The sequence below is a fragment of the Myotis davidii genome, unplaced genomic scaffold (genome assembly GCF_000327345.1).
Source record: "Myotis davidii unplaced genomic scaffold, ASM32734v1 scaffold44, whole genome shotgun sequence".
Classification (NCBI taxonomy): Eukaryota; Metazoa; Chordata; class Mammalia; order Chiroptera; family Vespertilionidae; genus Myotis; species Myotis davidii.
In genome coordinates, this window is record NW_006299705.1 from 244,394 (window position 1) to 252,114 (window position 7,721).

General features: G+C 41.6%; 1 protein-coding gene across 1 annotated transcript in view; it reads right to left on the reverse strand.

Annotated features, from left to right (window-relative positions):
• The window catches only part of MRPS27 (mitochondrial ribosomal protein S27), a 77,094-nt gene that overhangs the window by 64,996 nt on the left and 4,377 nt on the right, over positions 1–7,721 (reverse strand). The window lies entirely within an intron of this gene.

The following is a 7,721-nucleotide window of genomic DNA, read 5'->3' on the forward strand; positions in this document are numbered from 1 at the left end:
TTAAACTAAATTTTGTTTCTGGAATAAGGTGGACTAAATATCCCTTAAAATATTCCTCCTACTATAAAAACAAAATATTTTAAAAAATTTTCAAACATGACTGAGCTTAGTTGTACAATACTGTACATGTTAAAGGGTTTTTCTTTATGGTATGTGAACACATCTCAATAAAGCTGTTATTAAAATATATATGACAGAGCTTTCAAGAAGGTAGATGTAATTGTCAGAGGCCACAGGCAAGATGGGAGCACAAACCTTGAGTGTTTAAGGGAGCACTGATGGTAACAGTCACCTGAGAGGATCTGTAGGTTCCCAGTGACACAGCTTTGGTTTTAATGGCTTATGGGAGACAGAGGATATAATCAAGGCCTTTATAAGAAGACAAACTGGTTCAGAGAGCCCCAGGTAAAGCCAGGAGCAGCGAGGGCTACACTTGCAGTGAAAAGGAGAATTAAGTAGAAAATAATGCGCCATGCAAAGATAAACAGCAGGGATACAGCTGTCCCTGAGGATTCTAAACTAGTATGCCCTCACACCTCTGAGGCCCTAATTCGCACTTATGTTATACAAGATATACCAACCTGAGAACTTTGTTTAAAGTGGTCTAAAGAGTTGGTTTTATTGCATAAAATTCTAGAAAATGCAAACTAATCTGTAATGACAGAAAGCATATCAGTGGTTACCTGGGAATTTAGGAAGGTGGGCAGAAGAGGCAGGAAAGGATTGCAAAGGTATAGAGAAAACTTGGTGGTGGTGGGTGGGGGAACACACTGCTCATTATTTAGACTGTGGTGATGAGTTCATCAACATATACAAATGCACATATGTCAAAACTTAACAAATTGTACACTTTAAGTATGTGCAGTTTATTTGTGTAAAGAATACCTCAACAAAGGTATTAAAAAAAACCCTGCAATATGATGAGTAAATTAGAGCAGGTTAGACATAGGTAAGGTAAGAATTAGTGAACTGAAAGATCTAAAAGAAATAGAATGCACAAAGATAGGTAAAGATGAAAAGTATAAAAGAGAAATAGGAAATAAAATAAGGCCTAAGCTACATTTAATTGAATTTCTAAAAGAAGTTAAAGAGAATGGGGGAGAGGTAATACACGACCAGATAATAGCTACATAAATTTTAGAACTGATAAAAGAACTGTTTTCAGATCCAAGAAACATGAAATTTCAAATCAACTAAGTAAAATTCCACCCACACAATAATACATTATAGGGAAACTGAAGAATAAGGGGATTTTAAAAGTAGCCAGAAGAAAAAGATAAGTTATTTACAAAGGAAAAACAACTACACCAATGTGTATTTTCTTAGTAGGAACAACAGAAGGCAGAATAATACGCTAGGTATAAATGCTCTCAACAGAGATTCACAAACCTAGTAATTTTATCTCTTAAAATTAAGAGAAAAATAAGATGTTTTTAGACAAACAAAAACTGAGATAATTCATTAGCAACAAACACTTACAAAAGGAACTTCTTAGAAGTTGTATTTTTTTAGGAGACAGAAAACGACCCTCTAAAGAAGACTTGAGATGCTAGAATGGTAAGTAAATAAAACTGTTTCAATCTGAGGGAAAACTGACTATGCAAAATAATAATGTCTTACATGTGTTTTAAAGGATAAAACTTTAATATTAGACAATAACGTTTGGGATGTGTGTGTGTGAAAATGAGACTGAAAGAGGAGGATGCACACAAATCAGGCCACCTCCAGCACAGCCCAGCCAGCAGATGGTAAATACAGAACTTGGTAAATGAATAGATGTCACAGAGATGCAAATATGGAACTGACAAAGTTAAGAAAGCAGGCTTCACAAAATCTCCATCAGGCTTCAAGAGCAGGATTTGAAAAATTACTGCAATAAGCCAAAGGTCTCCACAGCTGAAATGAAATAGCAAAACTAAAGCTCAGCTAATGCAAGAAGTGTCCGAAAGAGATTACCACAGTGCTCAGTTTTGAACTGAATGCAAATGTGTCAGTGGTATAATTCACTTCTGATTTAGAAAGGGAGTTCCTAAAATAAATTAATTCATAAAAAAACATAAAAAAGGTGCCTTACTTTATGATTACTTATAAACTGGAAAATCAGAAATAAAATATTTAAGTTAGTAGGGCTCAGGAATCCAATTCAGTTTCCTTGGCAAGAAATCCAGTGCTTCAATGCAAAGGAAGACTCGACGGTACAACTGCAGGCACTACAGCAATCACTAAGAGCGGAAAGGCAATAGAATATTGTATGGCTCTAAGCAGTGCAGTAATATGGACTGTTTCTTCATCTCTGAAGGGGAGTAGCAGCAGCTGCCTTAGCTGGCTGTGAGCATTAAATGGGAGGATGCCTATGAACTGCCTTGCACAGAACCCGGCACACAGCTGGCAGTGAACAGAGATTGTCTTCTGATTTTATCTGAGGACCTGCACTGCATGATGGCCTGCTTGCCCCCTATACTGGAGGGCAGGTACACTACACTAAGCAGAACTGGTGTGAATCAACACCTCCAGGGTAATCAACAACCCTCGTACTGCGAACTGCGCAGATCTCCACAGCTCTCCCTCCAGACTAACAGAAAACCACGAATGGGACTGAAGACAGAGGCACCCTAGCTGCATGCCTTTCCGAGGGAACCCAGGACGTCTCCTGCACAGCATTCGGCAGGAAGACGCAATCATTTAACGCAGACCCAGACCCACACCTCTTCCCTCTCCCCCACTCTCCCACTCTCACGTCCTCCAATGGGGACTCGCGGAGTATGCGGTCCTCCTCGCTCCCCCAATCAGCGAGTCCGCACCAGATCCCCGCGCCCAATCACAGCACTCCACATGCTGGAGGGCAGGCCTCCCACACGCGAACGGAGGCTCCGGAGAGGCTGCGGGCTGCAGAAAGCTCCACAGGCTGCGCGGCGTCTCCGAAGAGCCCGCACTGCCACCTACCGCCCGATCTTCCCGGGCCGCCGCAATGATCAATCACCCGCCCGGCAGACCACAGCGCGCCCTCACTTCACAGGGCCAAGTACTAACCCAAACACTCAAATACTAGCTAGGGAAAGCTATTAAGCACATAGGCGCGAAAGCTTGTTTTAATCACTTTCTATTAAACAGTAAAGAAAAACATACTGTCTCAAATGCCTCTTTTCCTTCCAGGCCATTTGAGTTTCAGAATCTCCCACCTTTTACACAGAGGTAAAATCAAGGGGCCTAGGGACCTGCTCATTCCACATATTTCTGGAGCACCTGCTGCATGTCAGGGTCTTAGCTGGGGCAGCCATTACCATCCTCCCTAATTTACAAGTACAGGAATCGAGGTGAAGTGACAGTTTTGGAAAGCTGGAAGAGCTGGGGGTCACACCTAGATGTCTGTCTCCCAAACGCAGGCTCTTCACTACATCACACTGCATAACCAAGTGCTGTAGGAAGACAGGGTGAGGGAAATTCTATTCTGACTGGGTAGGATTCAGGATGCACAAAGGGTATTCTAGGCTAGGTGGTATTCAGTAAATGGTAGCTGGTACTGCGTTCCCAAGTATACTATCTTAACAGACAAGGAGACAATTACCCCATATACTCATTTGTTGCAGATTAGTGTGTTCATTTTTTGGCAAAAAGATTTTACTTATTCAGCAATCTATGAAAACGTTCCCCTAGATTTGTCTCAGAATAACAGACAGCCGACTATAGCCCATACCTAGGTGCCAAATATAGTAGGCTCATTTACTAATTTCCCTTCATACCTAAGAAAGTGTTAGTAATAGCTTTCCTGAAATTCTTCATTCTCTTCTCTGTACTCCCATAGTCCTTTTCTTTTAATTCACATACAGTACATCAGAACAAGCTTTGCAATATAATTGAGTCCATGTCAAGTTTCATCACTACAACAGTAGTTTCCAAAAGGAGTATTATTAGCCCTAGAGAACATTTTAGAATATACTGGGGGTGGGGGGTGGGGGGGTTCTGTCAGAATGACAGCCAGGCATTACTGGCACTTAATGGGCAGAACAACAGAAAATTAGGTAACCTACAATGCTGAGACTGTCCAATACATCAAAACATCATTCTTTTTGGTAGCCAGAGTTTTCAGTATGGGAAGGAGATACAAATATGGACTAGACTAGACTCACAGTGGTTCTCAACCTTCTGGCCCTTTAAATACAGTTCCTCATTTTGTGACCCAACCATAAAATTATTTTCGTTGCTACTTCATAACTGTAATGTTGCTACTGTTATGAGTCGTAATGTAAATATCTGATAGGCAGGATGGTCTTAGGCGACCCCTGTGAAAGGGTCGTTCAACCGCCAAAGGGGTCGCGACCCACAGGTTGAGAACTGCTGGACTAGAGGAAGGCAAGGAAGAACCCTGTGGGAATATACTAAAATTGGAAGTATTAGTATGAACGATGCACGAAATTTATGCGGGGGATGGGGGGGTGTTCCCTCAGCCCGGCCTGTACCCTCTCGTAGTCCAGGAGTCCTTGGGGGATGTCCGACTGCCACAGAGGCAGGACAGGCTCCAGCCACTGCCACTGCGCTCACCAGCCATGAGCCCAGCTTCTGGCTGAACGGTGCTCCCCCTGTAGGAGCACACTGACCACCAAGGGGCAGCTCCTGCATTGAGTGGGATGGGGCCGAAACCGGCTCTCCAACATCCCCCGAGGGGTCCCGGATTGTGAGAGGATGCAGGCCAGGCCGAGGGACCCCACCGGTGCACGATTGGGGCCAGGGAGGGACACGGGGAGGGATGCAGGAAGTTGGCCAGCTGGGGAGTGACTGTGGGAGGGCTCCAGGGTGTCTGGCCCTTCTGGCTCAGTCCCAATCAGCCAGGCCCAGCAGCAAGCTAACCTATGATCAGAGCATCTGCCCCCTGGTGGTCAGTGCATGTCATAACGAGCGGTTGAGCAGCCTTAGCATATCATTAGCATATTATGCTTTGATTGGTTGAACAGACGACTGGACACAGCATATTTGGCTTTTATTATATAGGATGTATACATATTTTCCACTGAATGTGCCAAGAAGCAAAAACTCCACAATGACAAGAGGACAACTAGTATGCAGATCTTGGCTTCTAACACCATTCCCTTTAAAAGAAACCAGGACTCCTTGGAGAAAGAGTTGATTCCCGAGCCAGAGCAGGAAAGGTACAGATGAGCTTAGAACATTGAGAGTCAGCTTGAAAGGGCTGCTACTAGCCAAATCTGAGACAGAATGGTAATGAATCATTAAAAAGAAAAACAAGAGAAATCCATAATCCAGAAGACCATATTGATAGTGAACAGATAAATATGATTCAAAGGAAGAAATGGGAAAGTAAGGAGGGCTCATGCTCACAGTAGAGCACTGAGTACTAACTAGTAAATGTGGAAGTATTATTGGAGTTGGAAAACCATCATTTTTCAATTGTTGTAAAGACTGATTCAGGCAAGATGCCTCAATAGATGCTAAATCTGAGTGAAAACTTTTGCTCAACATGATATTTGCATATTAAAATATCTCTCTACAGATGGCCTATTAGTCATAATGGAGAAAAATAGTAACTCTCCAGTGGGGAGATCAGACACATTTGACTAGGTGATCAAAATTAACATTGCCAGTGAAGGCAGGTCGACAACAGGTATCTCTAGATGTGCCCTGAGAAGGACAAAATAACACTGACAATATTCTGACTGGGAAAGCATATCTTGAATCTAATCATAAGGAAACCTCAGACAAACCCAAAAAGAAGAATATCCTATTAAAAAAAGAGACTGGCTTCTTTAAAAATGTCAGGTCATATACACTAAAGCATTCAGGATAAAGAGCTGTAATAAACGCAAAAAACTCTTCAAAAAGTAAAAAAAAAAGTGCATACAGAGCATAAGAAAGCAAAAACAAATGGGTCAAAATGGTAAAAATATGTAAATCTGGGCTAAGGGTCAGATGCTCTTTGTAGTATTCTTATGAATTTTTTGGAAATTTCAAATTATTTCCATATAAAAAGTTAAAAATATTTGGTCCACATATCATGTATGACATGGCAGACATCCAGACTATTAAAAATACCTGTCTATAATTAACAAAACTCCATTTTACATATAAAAACAAAGCACTTTGGGGGGCATAACTTGAAAATAAGCTGAATTTTCCATAAATGCAACTACTAGGTAAATTGAGGAAAGATAGCAGTTTGATTCATTCAGAACTTTACCAAGAATTGTTCACCATTTTGTGAATAAAGCTGTCAGCACCTATGATAATGGTATTTGACTTTGCTAGCACACCACATCTGTATCCAACTGCACTTCTGTCTGTTGTTCACAGTGAGTCTACATTTCAGTGCAAACATGTAGTTACTAATCTTCAGATTCTCCACAGCTCTGTTTTGGCTGGCTCCTGCCCATACATCCAATGCCAGGTCTCACAAACCAACTCTGCTCTCCAAGGTAGACGTTACAGATAGCTATAAAACAATCCTGCCTGCTCAAATTATGGGAAGAACCCATAAACACAGAGAGACTTTCTTCTTATTTAACATAAGCCAAAAAAAAAAAAAAGCAGAGAAAGAAATCTTGCGGAAAATATTAGATCAGCACTAGAACTGATCCAAAAATTACATCATTCACCATAAAACTATCACCAATCATCTCATGTTATCACAATGATGTTATATATAAAATATATTATGTAGCATGTATTCCTATAAAATGATCATAGGGTCAGTAATTTTTTTAGGCTTTGTTATTTTATAAAAGAAGGGCTGCTATTAGTGTAATATAACATAGGGAACAGGAGCCTGTAATGAGGAGCCTAGTGCCTGAGAAGTGTTACCCAACTATTTTCCTTAAATGGTTTATATGAGATTATAACACTGCTTTCAAATCAATCTGTCATCTGGCAATGAAATAGAGGAGAGTCAAAAAGCTGTCTGAGGACCACAAGTTAAGAAATGACAATAAAAAAAGATGAAAGAGTACTAGCAGGTTTGCCTCAGTGGATAGAGTGTTGGCCTATGGACTGAAGGATCCCGCGTCTGATTCTGGTCAAGGGCATATGCCAGGGTTGCAGGCTCGATCCGCACTGTGGGGCATGCAGGAGGCAGTCAATCAATAATTCTCTTTCACTATTGATGTTTTTATCTCTCTCTCCCTCTCCCTTGCTCTCTGAAATCAATAAAAATATATTTAAAAAAAGAATATAAAACAAATTTCTCTTTGCAGATAACATAAAACAGAGGCTGCAGAGCAACTAACTAACTATACAATAAAAATGGACAAAAAAAAGAATTGTTTACATAACTTAGGAAGACCACTCATCAAGGCAAAAAAGAAATAGGATAACAAAAATGGCTTTTCCATGTGTGAAACAAAAGTCTAATTCCTTTTAAGAGCTAAAATGTCCTTATCTGAATTGGGTTATCATAAAAGCATCATTTCATAATACATCATCTATATATATAAGGCCTAAACGACGGAATGACCGGCCAGTTGCTATGACATGCACTGACCACCAGGGGGCAGACGCTCAATGCAGGAGTTGCCCCCTGGTAATCAGTGTACTCCCACAGTGGGAGCGCCGCTCAGCTGACCGATGGGCACCAAACTCCTGAGCTCACCACTGGCGAGCACAGTTGCAGCGGCGCGAGCCTCTCCCACAGACACTCCCCCTGCACGCCCGAGCTGTGGCAGTAGCAGGCATGCAGCAGGTACAGGATGAGCAGGGGTGGGACAGTGCCCAGCCCG